Here is a 22,080-nt window from a genome sequence, read left to right as displayed (position 1 = left end):
CGATTGCAGGCTCCAACGCAGTGTAAATACCGAGCGTTGTGTGCGATACGTATACGAACGTAATCTGCAAGTAACCTTCCACTGAGCGTCGGTAAGGGAGACATATTAATTTTTGGAATGGGTACTGCGTGGGGAGTTCTGTGCGGCACGGTAACCGCGAATTCTGGAGCAATGTGGACACATAGTTTGTGGGTCCACCCCTTCCTGGAACTGGTGATGTCCACAATCTCCGCTCTCAAGCCACCACATAGTGGACCAACACGCTTAGAAACCTGGACAAAATAGAAAAAAAAGGTGCTCGTTCCGAATTAAAACCACGAATTCTTGTGTAGATTGCACTGGAGCGTAGTTGCTGAATGCTGCGCTGTCATTCCAGTCTCAGGTCGACATGAAACGTGCCGTGACAGCTGCCGGTAAAGAGGGAATCGGAAAACAACAATTTTTTCAGTTATTGTTTGTGTGGCCTGTTTAATGAATAACAGTGACACAGTGTAGTTGTTAGGATAAAAAAAATTCGGAAATTTGTGGTAAGTTCCTGTGGGACGAAACTGCTGAGATCATCGGTCCCTAGGCTTACACACTACTTAATCTAACTTTAACTTACTCTAAGGACAACACACACACACCCATGCCCGAGGGAGGACTCGAACCTCCTACGTGGGGGTAGCCCCCCGAACCGTGACAAGGCGCCCTGGACCGCGCGGCTACCCCGCGTGGCTGTCAGGATAAAATAAGATGGGTAGCACTTCAGAAAGTATGTTTACAACATATTTAACCCGTATTTTGACGTACATCGGCTTGAAACTAAGCTACTACGATATTATCCGAAATCGTTGGCTACTAAATTTCCTGTACGTAGCTCCACTTTTGTAAATGGCTCTCCTACTACCTTAATGGCATAGTTAACGAGTTCAAACGTATTTCCACGCACTTATTTGCAATCTTTTAGTGGAAGGTTATTTTTCTACCGTGTAGAAGTATCACACAGTAAAAGTTTATCACTTATCGTTGCAATTACCTCATGAATTATCTCTGCACAAAAAATGTCTTTAGGATTTCCTGCAGAATACTTGGGGAGCTACTCGGAATCGGGATCCAACCTTTTTTCCCCAAACTGGTAAAGAATTTTTTTACATGATTAAAATTTCCGAGAGGTATATTGTTTTTCGTTTCGCGAAACTGTGTAGAACTATTCAAGTTTTATACATAGACCTCAGAACTATAGAGCATCTATCAAGAACACAGAAAAAAATGTATATTTCACGAAAATCGAATGTGAATTTCACTGGGCTCAGAATATTATGCAATAATGCCTGATGACAACATCAATCCACATATGCCGTAATGGAAGCTGCTCAGTTGCCGATTGGTCGACTGTCTGAAGATGCGCAGGAAGCTCAGAATAAGGTTACCTGGCGTCACCGAAAACATTTTACATGCAAATAATCCTGCGAAAAAAAGATTCATGTCGTTTTCCATACACTTCTGGCACATTTGGATTCAGTCACATGGACAGTTCAGAAAATGACAATTCAAGAAGATGAACAGATGCCACATGAGGTAAAAGATTCGCTTTTCGAACCTCTGCCAGAAGACAACCCGACAGCAACTCTTCTGAAAGCAATAATGACACAAGCGACTATGATTTCAGCCGAAAGACGTAAAACATCGAATATTAAATACATTCGACTAAAATTCGTTATCGCTGGCATCACAGTACTACGGCTCTGTTGTCACTACGTGCACGTTTTGCAAGAAAATGCAACACGTATGCACGAAATGTACGTTGTTAACGTGGTGGTGACATCAGAAATCGCGTGATGTCGTCATATCGCTCATACTCGCCTGTAATAAAGCAAGGACAGGAATTCCACTAAATAATTCGAAAGCGGAAATGAGGGTCTATCTGTCCGTCACTAGCGTGCGGCAATATTTATGCTGCAGCGTCTTTGTCTCCAACTGGAGACAGGCGCGTCCCCCTCGGTACGCCGCCGCGCTATTAATTGTCCAGAACGACGTTATTAACGACAGATTACAGTCACCCCTGCGTCCGCGGTGAAGTATTTCGAGGGGGCAAAATACCAGTCGTTCTTCAAAGGAAGCGCGCTCGCGGAACGCGACGTCAGCCGGATCGATTGTGCTGGGCCGGTCCGCGTCATTTTTCTGGAGCCCCCCCTGCCTTCTAGCGGCTGGAATACCCCCCGCGGCTGTCCACTGGCTCCACGCTCCCCTACGCTTGTTGGCCGGGGCGATTCCGCGGCGCGATTCCGCCTCGGCCATATATCTGCTTCAGTGCGGGTGGACAGACGTAAGCGACGGGCACCGCAGCTGCAGCGCGTCTGATGGCGGCCATTGTGTAGGCCCGTTATTTGTACTGTCAGTCAGGTGCCTCGGCTCAGGGACAACGAGGGGCTGGCCGCTCGCATGACGCGAACCGCGGAAGGCGCCCCGTCTCCACCGTGGGCTCAAGCCGCCTTCGGGCAGCCGCTTATTGCGCCCAGTACAGCATATTCCACTCGGTCCCAAGGATAGAAAGGGCAGATAAAGTGCTGAACTGTCGCGCAATCAGCTTAACAGCTCAGGCATCCACGTTGCTGACGAAACAACGTACAGAAAAAATTGGCCACGTGCGAGTAGCTTTCGCACACTGAGAATTCCGTATTAATTACGTATACAGACAGTTCAACCACTCTGAGAATCGAGGATCTAAACGATTTTTGCCTGTTATCGACATTGATCCTGGCAAGATATCGGTCCCAAGGACTTTCGAAAATGTTTTAATCTCAAGTTTGAAGTCTGATAACAAAAGTCGGAAAAAGTGGTAGGAACCGACCTCGGGGAAGATCAGTTTGGATTCCGTGGAAATGCTGGAACACGTGAGGCAATATTGACCCTACGACTTATCTTAGAAAATAGATTAAGGAAAGGCAAACCTACGTTTCTAGCATTTGTAGACTTAGAGAAAACTTTTCACAATGTTGACTGGAATACTCTCTTTCAAATTCTGAAGGTGGCAGGGGTAAAATACAGGAAGTGAAAGGCTATTTACAATTTGTACAGAAACCAGATGGCAGTTATAAGAGTCGAGGGGCATGAAGGGAAGCAGTCGTTGCGAAGGGAGTGAGACAGGGTTGTACCCTATCCCCGATGTTATTCAATCTGTATATTGAGCAAGCAGTAAAGGAAACAAAAGAAAAATTCGGAGTAGGAATTAAAATCCATGGGGAAGAAATAAAAACTTTGAGGTTCGCCGATGACATTGTAATTCTGTCAGACACAGCAAAGGACCTGGAAGAGCAGCTGAACGGAATGGACAGTGTCTGGAAAAGAGCATATATGATGAACATCAACAAAAGCAAAACGAGGATAATGGAATGTAGTCGAATTAAATGTGCTGATGCTGCGGGAATTAGATTAGGAAATGAGAAGCTTAAAGTAGTAAATGAGTTTTGCTATTTGGGGAGCAAAATAACTGATGATGGTCGAAGTAGACAGGATATAAAATGTAGACTGGCAATGGCAAGGAAAGCGTCTCTGAAGAAGAGAAATTTGTTAACATCGAGTATAGATTTAAGTGTCAGGAAGTCCATTTTGAAAGTGCTTGTATGCACTGTAGCCATGTATGAAAGTGAAACGTGGATGGAAATACTTTAGACAAGAAGAGAATAGACGCCTTCAAAATGTGTTGCTACAGAAGAATGCTGAAGATTACATAGGTCGATCACGTAACTAATGAGGAGATACGGAATGGAATTGGGGAGAAGAGAAATTTGTGGCATAACTTGACTAGAAGAAGGAATCGGTTGGTAGGGTATAGTCTGAGGCATCAAGGGATCACCAATTTAGTATTGGAGGGCAGTGTGTAGGGTAAAAATCGTAGAGGGAGACCAAGAGATGAATACACTAAACAGATTCAGAAGGATGTAGGTTGCAGTAGGTACTGGGAGATGAAGAAGCTTGCACAGGATAGAGTAGCATGGAGAGCTGCAGCAAACCAGTCTCTGGACTGTAGACCACAACAACAACAATTACATGTTAACAATTGCTTGATTTTTTCCCTTTATTTCTTGATTCTTCCGAATTAATGACTCTGTGTCAAGTGGAAGTACTCTGTAGGTCTTTATCAGAGATTTTACATCAAAATATGTGACATAAATGACCGTACCTTTTGATTGCATTGACTTACAAGCTTAAAATTTTTACTCAAATGGTTCAAATGGCTCTGAGCACTATGGGACTTAACATCTGTGGTCATAAGTCCCCTAGAACTTAGAACTACTTAAACCTAACTAACCTAAGGACATCACACACACCCATGCCCGAGGCAGGATTCGAACCTGCGACCGTAGCAGTCCCGCGGTTCCGGACTGCAGCGCCAGAACCGCTAGACCACCGCGGCCGGCAAAATTTTTACTCCGGCAACATACCATGGACCTCAAAATTTAACATAAATTTGAACTTGATACGTCCATCCGTTCTAGGCAAAGAGAATACTTAACAGTTGAACAGGCAGGACAACAAAATTAATCTATATGGGTTCCGTTTTTATAGATTAAGCTACAGAACCCTAAAAATGGAAAAGAAAATGGAGAATGTGTTAAATCACGATCAATTAAGCTTTATGAAAGTTGAATAAATGAGGGAGGCACTTGCGACGTTGCGTTTTGTACAAGGGTCATTCGGAAAGTAAGGTCCTATCGGTCGCGAAATGGAAACAACAGAGAAAATCCGATGAAACTTTGCACAGATGTGTTGGTCGGTGTCTGTAGTATGCCCGCCGATCACATCACGTCGCTCTTCTGAGATTTGAGCGGGCAGTGAGCACGTAAAGATGCCTAGAAAATAGTGTCTCCCTCCAATTATGTCTGGTGGCAGATTTCGCCTGAAATCATGCAGCCAACATAACATAACTGTCACGCGTTCGTCATGACAATTCTCGCCCGCACTGTGCAGGGGCAGTGAAGACGCTCCTGCAGGGTTTTCGACCGAAGTGTTTGATTATCCACAGTACAGCCCGTGAGTGGCTACCACTAAGTTTCGTTTCTGCTTACGTGAACCGCTGGCTATGAGGACAACCTTTTGGCACAGACAACGAGCTGTTGACCAGCTTAGAGATTTGGCGGAAAGCAGAGGCAGCTAGTTGCCTTCTGTGACGAGGGCATTGGAAAATTGGTACAACGCTACGAGAAATGTTTAAGTGGGAGCGGCGACTCTATAAAGAAGTAGTTTGAAGGTCTAGCTAACTGCTGCAAATAAAACAGTTTTGATTTACGCGGTGATTTCCGTTTCGCGACTGATCAGACCTTACTTTCCGAATAGCCCTCGTAATAGGAGCGTGAATAAAAAAGTCAGACACTTCCATAGGATTTGTCGATCTGAAGAATGCAATCGAATTTCTGAGAAAAATAAGTGTAACCCATAAGGAAAGACGGATACTATGTAATATGTACAATAAGCTGTTTAATTTTATAAAACAGAAAATAAAATGTAAAATTTTTGTAGACTATGCTTGCGCGCCGAGTCTCAGTGATATAAGAAATATACTGGGTGGTCAGAAACGTTTCAAAGTCTTGTAGGGGAGTTACACGGGAGGTTCTGCTGGGAAATAATTGTTCAAAAGAAATTCTGTACGTCGTGCCGTTTCCGACTTATTTAAGCATTGAAATTAGCCAGTCAGGTCACTGCACACGCAAATTCAAGTACTTTCACGCGCTAAAATGCGGTACTACGTAGACGTCTGCGGGTCCGTGAGTTTCCGCTGGTTCAAATGCCCATTACCAGTTAAATTGTGCCATTTTCGCAGATGATAAATTTAAATTGAGCGAACAAAAGCTACGTTCGTTCAGAGTGAGAAAATCAAACAAAGAACAGGTTTGACGACACTGTCTCTCGCAGGCTGCTTGAATATGCGCACACGATGACCTGATTCGCTAACTTCTATACTAAATAACTTGGAAACGGCGCAATGTATCGAATTTGTTTTTGTTAATTATTTCTCATCGCAAACTCCCCTGTAACCCCCTTACATGTTTTTTAGTCTATTTCTGACCACCTCATAAATCTTAAATTTCAAGATAATTGGATAACGTTTAGGGAGTGCACACTTTGATCAGTTTTGTAAAAACAGGCAAGTAAAACAAGTTTTCAGAGTTAATTATTTTTATTGGGAGAACTAGAAACTACAAAGTTAAAATAATATTAACACTAAACACTAAGATTAATTGGTGATATCGTAGTCAGAATATGTGTTGTATTCATCAAGTTTGAACAATGCAATCCCTTCTTTTGTTCGGTTGGTGACGACTTTCTGTGATACTCGACTATCCTCAAAAAGAATAGTTTTTGTTATTCTTTAAACTTTTTTAACAGAAAAATTCCTCTTTCTGCGGTATCGTTGATCATCTTAAAATTGTCCTCCTGGCTTCTTAGAGAATCACTGCAGTATTCGTCACATCGTGGATCTCAAACAATTCAACGAACGTCTGATTAGTAACGAAATGTCTCAGGTCTTTTCTTCAAAACTGGAGTTTACCCTCTAGTCGCTTCATTTCTTTTTTTATTGTAGGTTTGGTTTCTAAATTTTAGTCATATTTCCTGAAGAGCCTGGGTAATATGTTTGTCCAAAAAAGCCTGTCCTACCAAAGGTACCTCTTCGCTGTGAGATCACTTTTTTTTATGTCTGCATCCGGATAAGTGCTCAGAAGGTATAGCACATCCAAATTATTCTTTGGAGCCCATCGACTTACAACTGCGTCGTGCCAAAAGCGAGGGTATATGAGGATGACAAAATGTACATCCTGTTCCATTCCTCTCTGGATCACGGGGTCGCGGGTTCAGTTCCCGGCCGGGTTGGGGGTTTTTTCTGCCTGGGGACTGGGTGTTCGTGTTGTCCTCATCATTCCATCATCATTAATGAAAGTGACTACACTGGGCTGTTTAACGATTGGGAATGTGTAGGGGCGCTGATGACTGCGTGGTTAAGCGCCCCACAAACCAAACATCATCATCATGATCATCATCATGCTCCATCCCTTTCAGTTCTCACTGAGGAATATTCAACTGTTCAGTGAAGACGATACTTTTAAGCGCATTTATTGCCCTTGCCATCCACCCTGCGTGATACAGTGCCCCTGGTATCCTGAAACAGAAGTCGTTTTCAGATCCATCCTCCAAGGTACATGGGTGAGAACTGTAATTACTCTTTGGAGTCTTCTCTTGGATGACATCCGTCTGTTGGGACCTTTTGGATGTAGTTAACCACTTCTTGTTCTTCACCAAAGCGTTGAAAGGGAATTCTTTCATCCAGCATTGTCGTATATTAGTTCTTATCAGTGAAGCCCACAAACATTGGAACATCCGGAAACTCTTATTGTCAGAACTACTTGATATATCCCACAACAGTCCTCAGACACTCCTCTCAATATTAATTCATGGGTGTCGTGACTGCAGACAAACCATGCTCGAATTCCCGCTTCAAGTCTTGGTCATGACCCTACGATCGACCCTGTCTTAGATACTGTAGTATCAAAAGATATGTTGAGGATAATATCACGTAGCCCAAACCGGTTCACTTGCAGAATAACTACTTCAGCCATCTGCTCACCAGCTCCTTTCAGAGTAATGGGTACGTCATGCAAATGTTCAGAATCTTTGCCAGTCACTAGAATTGCAACTCGTCATTCGAAGTTCCGTTACTCCCATGGGCAACTGAGGGCAACAGTTTGCCATTACAATCCAGGACCAACTGAGAAGGATTTTCAAGGAGTGACTCTTGGATGTTCTTTGCTATTTTACTTCTGTCGCGGTTCTAGGCGCTTCAGTCTGGAACCGCGCGACCGCTACGGTTGCAGGTTCGAATCCTGCCTCGGGCATGGATGTGTGTGATGTTCTTAGGTTAGTTAGGTTTAAGTAGTTCTAAGTTCTAGGGGACTGATGACCTCAGAAGTTAAGTCCCATAGTGCTCAGAGCCATTTTTTACTTCTGTCGATCACTCGAGCTTGGTAAACGGTAGCTGGAGATACAGAAATTCTTGAATCATAGTGGTCAAGGCTCTTTGCAGTTGCTATAAATGAGGTATTGGCTTGTTCAACAGAGAGCTGTTCTCGACTTTAAGCAGACGCCAATGTCTGATCAACAGGTTTCAATATAGGACTTGAACGTAATTTTTTCGTGCTGGGGGCGAAAACTCGGCTTCTTTGTCCAAGGTGCTGATGACGGTGGGGACGAGTCTTCCAGTATAACTGTCTTATTGGTTTCAGCGTTAGCTTTGTAATGTTTATTCTTCATTTGTATACTTATTGCTTACTTTCGAGGCGAAAATCTTGTCTACTCCATACACTCACGGGCTCATACGAAGGCCTATTTGTGACCTAAGTAATTCTTTATCTTCTTGTGATACGCTAGTCATGTCCATCACATTTCGGCGAGAAATGTCAAATAACTAGACAGTATCATCTTCTCTAATTTGATATTTAACATTTGCTAAATCCGTGTTTCTCGATTTCTCTTTGGTATTATTTGTGCGGTTACGGATACCAGGAAGGGTATTGTCTTCCGTCTAGATAGGGATATTTACTTCACACTTCCTGTTGTTTAGTACAGTTAGGGTTACCAGTATCCGAAAGTGTTTCCTTCAGTTCCTTATGATGATACAAAAAAAAACTAAAATACTTGTTCGTTTGCAGGGAGCAGCGCTCCTAAAAACTCACCACTAGGCACCTTTTCCAGCAGCCAAATTCCTCTTTTGGTTCCCATATTAAAGTTCATTTACCTGCAAAAGAGGAAAGAAATACATGAGAAGCCTATTACTGCAAAGCACTTCAGTATTAGAAATTTCACTACATTGAGATAAAAGTGACCAAAGTGTACAGACTATAAATATTACGCAATCTTCTTGAAATTTGGGATGTATATCCCTTACATCGCTGAGACTCTGGACGTCAGCAAAGTCGTATGGAAATCACATCTTTGGAAAAATGAAACATGATAATGTACAAGAACCAACAAAGGAAAATAATAATAGAAGACCGAGAACGAAACGCTCGGATTAAAATGGATGTAATACAGAGATGAAGTCCCCCAACCCTCCCACCCCACCCTCCATTCCCGCCACACACTGAAGCACTGTCACATATAAAACATAGGTTCAGCCGTGAGATTAAAATTCTGGCTGAAATAGTATCGGTGTGACGATTCGCTGATGAGATTGCTATCCTGATCACTGAGAATGAACAGCAATTACAGGAAGTGCAGGATGGAACGAACAGTATAATGAGAACAGGCTACGGATTGAGAGTAAACCAAAGAAAGACTAATGAGGAGAAGCAGAAATGAGGTTAGTGAGGAACTTACCATCCAAATCCTGTACCACGAAGTAGACGAATTTAAGGAGTGCTGTTATCTTGGAGGTCGAGACAAGGAGGACATAAAAAGCAGACTAGTGCAAGTAAAGAGGGAATTCCTGGCTAAAATGAGTTTACTACGAGTGGATTTCAAATAGTAATCTAGGCATTATTGTGGCAGGCCAGGTAACTTTTACTGAATCGTGCACTACACTTTAAAGCGTCACAGATACACGACACTATTTTTGTTATTGAGGCGCTAAGTCTCTGTGAACAACGGTTTCCTTGACGACAGAAATCCGCTCGTTGGTCATAGAGCCATTCGAGAACAGCTGTCTGAACGTCTTCAACACAGTAAAATCTCTTTCCCCGGATGTCCTTTCACCTTCTCGAAAAATGGAAATCGCTTGTGTAAGTTCACGGAACCCAGAGCGAGCGAAGTTTGCGATAATTGCAGAGGATCTCCGACGATGGTTTGAGCACTGTTTATTGAGATGCGCATCTGCTGAGAAATGTCCGCGATAGTCTTTTTGCGGTTGCTGCGAATCGTTTCCTCGATTGCCTGGACGCTGTTGTCTGTTGTGCGTGTCGATGGCCTTTCTTTGCCGTCAGTATCACACACGTCTGTAGGGCACTGTTCAAATTGCTAGCACAGTTTCACTGTGGCTGGATACAACATTACACAGGGTCAACATGCCACCACGATCTCACTCCAAATGTGTGATCTCTGTTCAATTTAGACGTTTCGTCAACAACGAGCGAACTGTCCCGGGTGCTTCAACATTGGCGTACATTTCCAACTGCCGTGTTATTCCACTCGCACAGTGTGATGCACCTGTTATTAGGGACTCAGCAGAACTGTGTCTGTAGAAAACCTGGAGCGTGTACTCACAGCGCGCCACTCGTGTTGGGCAATGCATTTAACGTCGGACGACGTGTGTACCTTCCCTTTTGAAGGACGTTGAAAATTAGGTGCAAATGAGGTGGTTCTCTGTAGAATCGGTGAGGAGAGGATGATGTGGAATACGGTGACAAGGAGAAGAAACAATATGATGGAACATTGGTGTTAAGACATCATTTCATGGTTCAACGAGAGCCCAAGAGGGTAAAAAATTAAGGGAAGACAGAGATGGGACGATATCCAACAAACAATTAGGAACGTTGTGTCAAAGTGCTATTCTGGGCCGAAGAGATATGGACAGCACGGGAATCTGTGCGTGTCGCGTCAAATAATCCAGAAAATCGACGATAAGAAAAAAAAAGGGTTGGGAGATTTGCAAAAGAAGTTGTATTTCAAAACCGCCATGAGCTGCTGGAAATAAATCTTTATTATCGACCGGTTTCGATCATCTGATCATCGTCACGTATCAAATAGTTATCTACAACATGTATGGCCGCAGTCTTACTGTGCCGTCAAACAAAATAAAATACAAACTCCGTCATTACAGTCATTACTAACTTGCATTACACAGTAAACAATAAAATACTTTTATACGGTTAATTAATTTCCATTGTGGAGTGAATTCAACATGTCCATCAAATATTTCAATACCACAAAGCTTCCACTGGCTCCGTAAAAAACAAAAAAACAAAAAAATATTTCGTGTGCTTGTCTTGATACTCTGTTGATCCTTTTTGACCTCTTTCAGTTAGAGCAAGGATCAAACGGATGTGCAAGGACTGGCGAAATCCGCCTTCGAAAATGAGAGAGAGTAAGAAATCTAACATTTCTTTGAACAGTTAGCGAATTGAGAATATTGATTGCGCTATACTGAAACTGGAAAGGTGTAAATCCGGTATCATTAAGCGTAGCTCTTGGCGGAACTGAGTTACGATTTTTTTCAGACTTTTAAGAGCTGTAGGGCACGACCTGCTCGACGTACATCGGTAGAAGATTCATTTCCTTGTGTGCAATTTGACTGTCGAGTTTGTTACGCTGATGAGTATTTCGACAACAGGATTGTTAGGAAACAACATCTTAGACAGGCCCACTGCTTGTAAATCAAACAGACAACTCAGATATTTGTATTGGATGTGCTAGTGTATTTTCGCTACTGTAAGGAACGTTATAAACAGGAAGGAACCACAAAAAAGTATCATCGATTTTGTGAGTCACATTTTCATTTCAGTTCCGCTAAGCTTTTCAGTCATCACGCCGTTACCATCATCAGTAGTTTCTACATCATGTTGTCTGCCTTCAGTGTATCGTCTGAATGGCATACAGCGATGTGTCAAGAAGATTGATGTAAACAAGAACCGATCAGCGTTATTTACAGCACTGAAAGATCACAATTTTTTGCGCATATGTGAAGCTGTACTTGCTGCATTACTGAATAATTTGCAAGTATTACAAAGTAAATATTGTGTGTGGCACACTGTTACAGCATGCAGCAAGTACATTTATTCAGTTATGATAATTTCTGCTGATTTTACTGTTGGCACTTGGTGAAACACTACTACATAAGAACACTGTATTTCGCCATTTATTTCATATATATATATATATATATATATATATATATATATATTGAGACCTACTTTTAGCATCATTAGCCCATTGTAAAGCATAATAGTTATTCTAAGAGAAGAGATAATAACTCAAAACTTAGGTCGTAGAAAATGTACATCCTTATACTGGGTGCAGATATTTTTATATGTGGTACCTAAATATGTACACACATCTAGGTGTTAGTTGTTTTTTTTCTCTGCGTGAAACAGTATTCCCATAAAGACGCTAAAAACCTTAAGACAGCATATTTTCTGCATGGTCGTAACTGTAACACTAAGTGGACGGCACCTGTCGATTCAGACCAATCATTGTGAGCCTACGCGTCCACACCTCTGCACTTTACCTGATGCCCAGTGGAAAATCAGCATTAATGGCTTGCTCTTGCCGCCTTTTCTTTGAGGCACTACCCAACCTAAAAACATACGACTTGTAATAGCTGTAATTCTTACTCTCCAAATGACGTAAATACAGTTGTTGTTATGTACACAATTCTCAGTCACCAATAGAGTATCAGGGGTTATGCCCGTTACACTCTGTATTAGTGAAAACAGTGGCAAATATTCTGTTTCGTTACAAACTCAGTTATGCATGCAAGACGACATATAACTTCTCGCGACATCGCTATCTGCCAAATAGACGACAAGGTAGAGACCACAAGCATATTCCACTACACAGATCCATGATACTAAAATGATGGCATGACTATTGAAACAGCCAATGGAGCTTAAAATGAAAGTGAAGGAAGTAGTGAATGGAAGATTTATGTGGGTGTTTTCTAATCTGTCACAACTCCTAGCAAAAAGCCCATTATGAATGAAATATTGTTTTAGGAATGAACCAGTTCCATACTGAAATGTCTCCTCCCATAATAAACACAATAAAATTACAAAAGATGTTAAAAGTTAAATGGGTATAATTGCACGACTATGAAGAGAAATAAGAGAGGGGACAGTGAATGTTCGGCTATCTGACAATCGTTTGTCAGGGCCAAAAATTTGGATATGAATCACATAATCTAATTTTGTGAGCGTTATACAGGGTGAGTCACCTAACATTACCGCTGGATATATTTCGTAAACCACATGAAATACTGACGAATCGATTCCGCAGACCGAAAGTGAAGAGAGGGGCTAGTGTAATTGGTTAAGACAAACCATAAAAAAATGCACGGAAGTTTGTTTTTTAACACAAACATACGTTTTTTTTAAATGGAACCCCGTTAGTTTTGTTAGCACATCTGAACATATAAACAAATACGTTATCAGTGTTTGTTGCATTGTAAAATGTTAATTACATCCGGAGATATTGTAACCTAAAGTTGACGCTTGAGTACCACTCCTCCACTGTTCGATCGTGTGTATCGGAGAGCACCGAATTACGTAGGGATCCAAAGGGAACGGTGATAGACCTTAGGTACAGAAGAGACTGGAACAGCACATTAGGTCCACATGCTAACACCTTTTTATTGGTCTTTTTCACTGACGCACATGTACATTACCATGAGGAGTGAGGTACACGTACACACATGGTTTCCGTTTTCAATTACGGAGTGGAATAGAGTGTGTCCCGACATGTCAGGCCAATAGATGTTCAATGTGGTGGCCATCATTTGCTGTACACAACTGCAATCTCTGGCGTAATAAATGTCGTACAAGCCGCAGTACATCTGGCGTAATGTCGCCGCAGGCTCCCACAATACGTTGTTTCATATCCTCTGAGGTTGTAGGCACATCACGGTACACATTCCCCTTTAACGTACCCCACAGAAAGAAGTCCAGAGGTGTAAGATCAGGAGAACGGGCTGGCCAATTTATGCGTCCTCCACGTCCTGTGAAACGCCCGTCGAACATCCTGTCAAGAGTCAGCCTAGTGTTAATTGCGGAATGTGCAGGTGCACCATCATGCTGATACCACATACGTCGACGCGTTTCCAGCGGGACATTTTCGAGCAACGTTGGCAGATCATTCTGTAGAAACGCGATGTATGTTACAGCTGTTTGGGCCCCGGAACGTCGGAGGTTTCAAACGTCAACTTTAGGTTACGATATCTCCGGATGTAATTAACATTTTCCAATGCAACAAACGGCACTGATTACGTATTTGATTATACAGGGTGTTTCAAAAATGACCGGTATATTTGAAACGGGAATAAAAACTAAACGAGCACCGATAGAAATACACCGTTTGTTGCAATATGCTTGGGACAACAGTACATTTTCAGGCAGACAAACTTTCGAAATTACAGTAGTTACAATTTTCAACAACAGATGGCGCTGCGGTATGGGAAACTCTATAGTACGATTATTTCCACATATCCACCATGCGTAGCAATAATATGGCGTAGTCTCTGAATGAAATTACCCGAAACCTTTGACAACGTGTCTGGCGGAATGGCTTCACATGCAGATGAGATGTACTGCTTCAGCTGTTCAGTTGTTTCTGGATTCTGGCGGTACACCTGGTCTTTCAAGTGTCCCCACAGAAAGAAGTCACAGGGGTTCATGTCTGGCGAATAGGGAGGCCAATCCACGCCGCCTCCTGTATGTTTCGGATAGCCCAAAGCAATCACACGATCATCGAAATATTCATTCAGGAAATTAAAGACGTCGGCCGTGCGATGTGGCCGGGCACCATCTTGCATAAACCACGAGTTGTTCGCAGTGTCGTCTAAGGCAGTTTGTACCGCCACAAATTCACGAAGAATGTGCAGATAGCGTGATGCAGTAATCGTTTCGGATCTGAAAAATGGGCCAAGAAATGGCGGCCCAGACCAGTACTTTTTGAGGATGCAGGGACGATGGGACTGCAACACGGGGCTTTTCGGTTCCCCATATGCGCCAGTTCTGTTTATTGACGAAGCCGTCCAGGTAAAAATAAGCTTCGTCAGTAAACCAAATGCTGCCCACATGCATATCGCCGCCATCAATCCTGTGCACTATATCGTTAGCGAATGTCTCTCGTGCAGCAATGGTAGCGGCGCTGAGGGGTTGCCGCGTTTGAATTTTGTATGGATAGAGGTGTAAACTCTGGCGCATGAGACGATACGTGGACGTTGGCGTCATTTGGACCGCAGCTGCAACACGGCGAACGGAAACCCGAGCCGCTGTTGGATCACCTGCTGCACTAGCTGCGTGTTGTCCTCTGTGGTTGCCGTACGCGGTCGCCCTACCTTTCCAGCACGTTCATCCGTCACGTTCCCAGTCCGTTGAAATTTTTCAAACAGATCCTTTATTGTATCGCTTTTCGGTCCTTTGGTTACATTAAACCTCCGTTGAAAATTTCGTCTTGTTGCAACAACACTGTGTTCTAGGCGGTGGAATTCCAACACCAGAAAAATCCTCTGTTCTAAGGAATAAACCATGTTGTCCACAGCACACTTGCACGTTGTGAACAGCACACGCTTACAGCAGAAAGACGACGTACAGAATTGCGCACCCACAAACTGCGTTGTCTTCTATATCTTTCACATCACTTGCAGCGCCATCTGTTGTTGAAAATTGTAACTACTGTAATTTCGAAAGTTTGTCCGCCTGAAAATGTACTGTTGTCCCAAGCATATTGCAACAAACGGTGTATTTCTATCGCTGCTCGTTTAGTTTTTATTGCCGTTTCAAATATACCGGTCATTTTTGAAACACCCTGTATGTTCAGATGTGCTAACAAAACTAACGTGGTTCCATTTTAAAAAACGTAGGTTTGTGTTAAAAAACAGACTTCCGTGCATTTTTTTATGGTTTGTCTTAACCAATTACTCTAGCCCCTCTCCTCACGTTCGGTCTGTGGAATCGGTTCGTCAGTATTTGATGTGGTTTACGAAATATATCCAGCGGTAACGTTAGGGCCGGCCGAAGTGGCCGCGCGGTTCTGGCGCTGCAGTCTGGAACCGCGAGACCGCTACGGTCGCAGGTTCGAATCCTGCCTCGGACATGGATGTGTGTGATGTCCTTAGGTTAGTTAGGTTTAACTAGTTCTAAGTTCTAGGGGACTAATGACCTCAGCAGTTGAGTCCCATAGTGCTCAGAGCCATTTGGTAACTTTAGGTGACTCACCCTGTATATTTGGCGACCGTGACAGGACGCAATTTTCGGTGACGTCGCGTGAACCAAAACCTTCGAGAAAAGCGGAGCACCTCTACACTTACGGGGAGCAGCCTAGAGATCCCGCTGAGAGTAGCTCCTGCGGTTTCTCGGGTCCGATATCCGCCCACGCTCCCCGGCGGCGGGGCGCAGAGGGTCGTGCCTGCGCCTGCGCGTTCGTGCCAGCGCGAAATGCCAGCGGGGAGGAGCTGCCAGCCGGTGAGCGGACTGGCGGCTACGCCCCTGGGCGGCAATACGTGCGCTCCGCCGCGTTTCCAGAAACGACGCCAAGTGCGCATTGTATTCGAAGCGAAGCACGCCGGGAACCGGGCTGTCGATGAGATGCGAACTCCGGCTCTTTCCCGAAGAGCCCGTTTCACAAAGGCGAGCCCGGGCTGGGCGTTGATGAATAGCCGGCGGGTTTTTAGGGCGGGTGGCGGCGCCGCGTGGGCACGTTTATTGGCGATTGTTAGCCGGGGGTGGGGCGCGCATTCATTGCCGCCTCCCCCCCCCCTCCCCTTTGCCCTCACAGCCGGCACTAAATCAGGGCACGGCCCCGCCGATAAGGCTGCTCCCGCGAACCTCCGGTCCGGCGCAATCACTCACGCCCGCTCGCCCCTAATGCATGGCAGCTTAATGAGCACTAATCAGACACGTTTTCAGACCCTCTACTTTATAACAAAACGAGTTCCAGCGCGCATCCTATGAATTTACTACTGGCACGCTATTCACCAATTCAGTTAACGCTAAAATTAAAAGATACACCAGGCAGCTTCAGGAGATTGTTACTTATAGAATAGGTAGTTATTTGAGGGGATGAGAGACAGAAATAATCGCAGAGGCGGCCTAGATGTGGGTGTAGGAGGCAGATAGTTCATGGAGTAGGACGCAGCTGTTATGCTTAAATGAAGGCAGCTGGAAGCTATGGGAACGGAGAGCAGCAGCATCAACCAAATCTTAAGTCTAACGACCAAAACAACAGAATATGCCGTAATGAGCCAGAGGCGCTGTGAGCACATGTCGCGGAAATGAAAGCGTGTAAGTGGAGGGGAGACGACAATGCTGGCCGCAAATAAAGAAACCCACTGACATAGCGGCTTGGACAAATGACAGATCGTTACGGCGTGCACCAGGGGAACGAGTATCTAGGGAACAGGTACGGTGGTCACCTACTCGCGTGCTACTGCCTAGACTATGCACGGAACGTGATTGAAGAACTGCGAAACAACGTGTAGGCGGCAAGGTGTTCGACGGCCAAGCCCCATCACAGGACGTGCATGTCGCAGGTTTGCCAGCTGTGTGAAGCAGGATGGGGTCGTAGTAGATCTGACAACAGTGTACAATGCTCATGCAGTCACAATTCTTTCGGGGCCCTGATCAGGGCACATTGCTAAGTAGGGCTCTCCACAGGACACGACCCCTATGTGTTCCGCTATCGACCCATTGACATGGTCAATTACGTCTGCAGTGGAGTCAGTCTCATCGAGGCTGGACCGTCGATCAATGAGAACTTACCGCCTCTACAGATGAATCAAGTTTCATGTTACATGTCGATGGTCTTATCCGCATACGCCGTCAGCGAATTGCTGCTCTAAATACACTCTAAGACATAGGAAGGAAAACGATGTACTGCGAAGGAATTATCCTGATGGGACGGAAATCGATAGCTGTTACGTACATATGCAAACAGACAAATGATTACAGTTTCAAGGAACCTGGATTATTTGTTCAAGAGAGAGAGAGAGATTCTCAAATTGAGCAAGCAGTTATTTGGCTTGAAACTTCCTGGCAGATTAAAACTGTGTGCCTGACCGAGACTCGAACTCAGGACCGGCACACAGTTTTAATCTGCCAGGAAGTTTCGTATCAGCGCACACTCCGCTGAAGAGTGAAAATTTCATTCTGAATTCGGTTTGAAATTGCGTAATAGAGCTGTTGGGCTTTCTCCTGAAAGACATAGTGCTCAGTGCTGTCCAATCGGCCCGTCAGATGGTCAAAATCCCCATATGGTTGGAGGGCCCTGCCCATACTGTTGGTCATCGGTGATTCAGAGTGGGACTCATCGCTCAAGAAAACTGTAGTCACTGAGATTCCGGCCGAATACTTGTCTGGAGACGCACAAGACAGTGATGAGTCACAGACCTGACTGTCGTCCGTCACACGGCCTCACAACCAGGATAAAATGCTTCAAATGGCTCTGAGCACTATTGGACTTAACATCTGAGGCCATCAGTCCCCTAGACTTAGAACTACTTAAACCTAACTTAACCTAAGGACATCACACACAGCCATGCCCGAGGAAGGATTCGAACCTGCGGCCGTACCAGCAGCGCGGTCCCAGAATGAAGCGCCTAGAACCTCTCGGCCACAGCGGCCGGCTCCAACCAGGTGGAGTGACATTTCTTTTCATAGCAAGACCCCTCTGTTTGCCTTCCGCGGCGCCCTTACAACACAGCGGCACATCGAGGAAATCCTACGCCCTGTTTTGTTGCCCTTCATGGCAAGCCATTCTGGACTTACATTCCAGTAACAAACTGGCACCCGCACTTATCTTTCTCTCTACCAAATCCTGACTTGGCCTTCAAGGTCCCCGGATCTCTGTCTAATTGAGAACGTTTGGAGCATTATGGGCAGGACCTTCCAACCATATAGGGATTTTGACAAATCGTACAGAATTTTGCACGGTATTTCTCAGGAGGACATCGATTAATGTCAAGCTGAATAACTGCTTGCATAAAGGCCAGAGATGGACCAACGAATTGTTGACTTGCTCGCCGGCCGCCGTGGTCGAGCGGTTCTAGGCGCTTCGGTCCAGAACCGCGCGACTTCTACTGTCGCAGGTTCGAATCCTGCCTCGGGCATGGATGTGTGTGATGTCCTTAGGTTAGTTAGGTTTAATTAGTTCTAAGTTCTAGGGGACTGAGGACCTCAGATGTTAAGTCCCATAGTGCTCAGAGCCATTTGAACCATATGAACTGCCCGGCTTGTTATCCTCCTGCTTAGCTTCAGTATGTTCATTACTTCCTGAGTGATACGTTAGCCCAAAAAATTGTGCAATAAAAAATTAATGAGCGGAAATATGCAAAACACCCCGTCAGTCAGGAAAAAAAGGGAAACGTTAATATGGTGTTCTACATGGTTCAAATGGCTCTGAGCACTATGGGACTTAACATCTATGGTCATCAGTCCCCTAGAACTTAGAACTACTTAAACCTAACCAACCTAAGGACATCACACAACACCCAGCCATCATGTTCTACATGATCTGCCCTTCCCCACTCGAGTAAAAATCAGAGAACATTCATACAACCTCGTGAAATTATCAAAAAATTACGTCTTTGGATGTTGCTCAATTCGCGCGTGACACTGACCGGAATGTAGGTTACGTCGTCAAAGTGTTGATCCTTCGTGTAAATTTCACCGATTTGACGATTTCTGGAAGATTCGTATTGACAACCCCCAAGTTTCGCCCTCCGTGGTAATTTTTTTCCAAAGGAGAAACGTCCGCATTTTGCATTTCAATCAAGTTTCGTCATCCGTGATGATATTTTCCAAATGAGAATTGTACACTTTTTGCATTTCAATCAGGTCGCGGCAGGCATCCACCCGTCGTCGTTTTTGTTCGGGAGTCACGGCGTGTAGAACATACTCTGCACACACTTTTCTCTTCTTCAAAACACTCTGCAGACTGTATTAAACATTTTACTAAGGGGAGTTGATATACTGCAGTTTGTGACAAAACAATGTTTACTTTTTTATTTCCCGAAACTAGCCAATATACGGAAAGCAGGAGTTTCTGAGTTCATTTGATTTAGTACCTCAGCAATAACTTTCTTCTAGCTAAAGCTTTCAAGTTGTGGATTGCAATACGTCGAGGTTAAACCTTGCAACGTAATACGTATTACTTGTTGCACTACATCTCATTCAAATTACCGACCGCGTTCGCATCCCACCCATTACGGCCAGCAGTCTCCAGAACAATGGTAAAAATAGAAAAAAAACCTTCGCATTTTCTTCAAGATACCGATCGAACACTTTTTGACGACGTATGCGATAATAAGTCAACTGCGATTCCCGCTCTGAACAGCATTAGCGCGAGTTTCCCTTCACTTCTGCTGGCCCACCTACTCTGCGAGGCACAAAGGACAATTACAGCTGTGGGGCCTGCAGGAGAGGTGACAGGTGTTAATTTGCCGCCACACGGGAGGGCCGCCGCCCACTATCAGATGGAGTCCCGCCGTGTCCGAGGGCAGGTTGCAGGCCCCTGGTTCCAGCTCCAGCCGGGCCCTGCGGCGCCGATCCCCATGTCGACCGCGCAGCTCCAAATTATTTCCAGCGCTGTAACAATATATTTAGCCCCTTCTTAACGGTCTGCAATTTAATGCGGCCCAGCCTCCCGACCTCACGTCCTTTCTTACGTTTTGTGCCGCGAGCGGCACGTAGATCCCTGTCCGAGATTATCTGGCACGGTTCCTGCTATTTCGGTTGACCAAATAAGCTGCTTAGCGATATGTAATTGAGTTACTAGCTGCCCGATGCAGATAACCGGAGAAATAATGACCCCGAATACGCCTTAGGAAGCTAAGTCTGACGGGCGTGCGCAGCGCTGGTGCAAAGAGCCGACTTTTCGGGACTCGCCGCGGGCCTACAAGCCGGCGCTCCGCCATTATTTTAATCAGCGGTTTGGTACAAGGCTCTGGAAAGAACGGAAATCGTCTGAGGCTATAGTGGTTGTCACGAAAGTCGTTATGAAATCGGGCGTGGCAACGATGCGATGTTTTCATTCGTCCTTTTTTTTCGCGTGAAGAGAGAACTGTGTCGTCGTTGAATGAAACAGTTACTGGACTATTTACAGTGTAAATGATGACTAACTGACAACCTCAGCTGCCGACAGGTGTTGTTGATATACCTCGATGTGGACAGCTGAAAATGTGTGCCCCGACCGGGACTCGAACCCGTGACCTCCTGCTTACATGGCAGACGCTCTATCATACAAGGTACAATACATACGTAGAATTGTGGACAGTTGGGAGTGTCTCGCGGGAAGCGTGCAACGGATAAGTCCCTGCAGTCGCGCTATTCTTCTGTGTCCTCGGTGGCTCAGATGGATAGAGCGTCTGCCATGTAAGCAGGAGGTCCCGGGTTCGAGTCCCGGTCGGGGCACACATTTTCAACTGTCCACATCAAGGTATATCAACAACACCTGTCGGCAGCTGAGGTTGTCAGTTAGTCATCATTTATTCCAGGGAAAAGCTGCGCGGTCATCAACAGTAACTGTTCTTCCGAGAACAAGTTACTGTCTTCGTATATATAGATTTACAGTGTGACTTTTTGCATGTCAGACGAACCTTACAAAAAGGATATTGTAATTGCATTGACGCTTATCAACGAGTATATTTCTCAATAAGTTTTCAGTAAGAAACTGTAATATACTGAAATAAAAACAAATGAAGAAAAGGGTAATTGAAGCTTGAGATGGATATGGTAGTAAGTAAATAACGTATATTTTTTCCTTCCTTTATTTTATTTTTATTTTGGGGCCTAAAGTTTGTGTGTGGAACAAATCTCGTTGAAGCCTGAGTAAAAGGAAGAATGGAACCATCTTAAGCATAAGTGAATGAGATTACTTGATAGTGCAATCCATCAGCGAGACGCTACAGTTCTCGACGAGTTTCACGCCACAGTAGATGATGATGATGATGATGTTTGGTTTGTGGGGCGCTCAACGGCGGGGTTATCAGCGCCCGTACAATTTCCCAATCTTTGCTCAGTCCAATTTCGCCATTTTCCTGGATGATGATGAAATGATGAGGACAACACAAACACCCAGTCATCTCGAGGCAGGTGAAAATCCCTGACCCCGCCGGGAATCGAACCCGGGACCCCGTGCTCGGGAAGCGAGAACGCTACCGCGAGACCACAAGCGGCGGACGCCACAGTAGAGGCATGCCAGTATCTCAAATGGGCAATTGGGCAAATACATTTCCACAAAATTTTAAGGGTACCACCGAAGCATTTGCAATGGGAATCGAGCTAGCTGGGTTACCAGAGTGTTCTCGTACACGGCAAGAGCGGTGGTCGGTGTTTCAGTTATCTGTGGTATCCCTAAGTCAGTACAGGCGAGTGCCAAGATCTTTCACCCGTACATTTCGTC

At 44.6% G+C, this 22,080-nt stretch overlaps 1 non-coding gene across 1 annotated transcript; it reads left to right on the top strand.

Moving 5' to 3' along the window:
- The first annotated feature begins 21,015 nt into the window (after window positions 1–21,015).
- Window positions 21,016–21,089, top strand: Trnat-ugu (transfer RNA threonine (anticodon UGU)). The gene has a single exon. It is a non-coding gene; the product is annotated as a tRNA-Thr (tRNA).
- Window positions 21,090–22,080: the final 991 nt, after the last annotated feature.

This window comes from Schistocerca cancellata, chromosome 1, assembly GCF_023864275.1.
Source record: "Schistocerca cancellata isolate TAMUIC-IGC-003103 chromosome 1, iqSchCanc2.1, whole genome shotgun sequence".
Taxonomy (NCBI): Eukaryota; Metazoa; Arthropoda; class Insecta; order Orthoptera; family Acrididae; genus Schistocerca; species Schistocerca cancellata.
The sequence above is the reverse complement of the archived record's forward strand: the minus strand, read 5'-3'. Positions and strand labels throughout refer to the sequence as shown.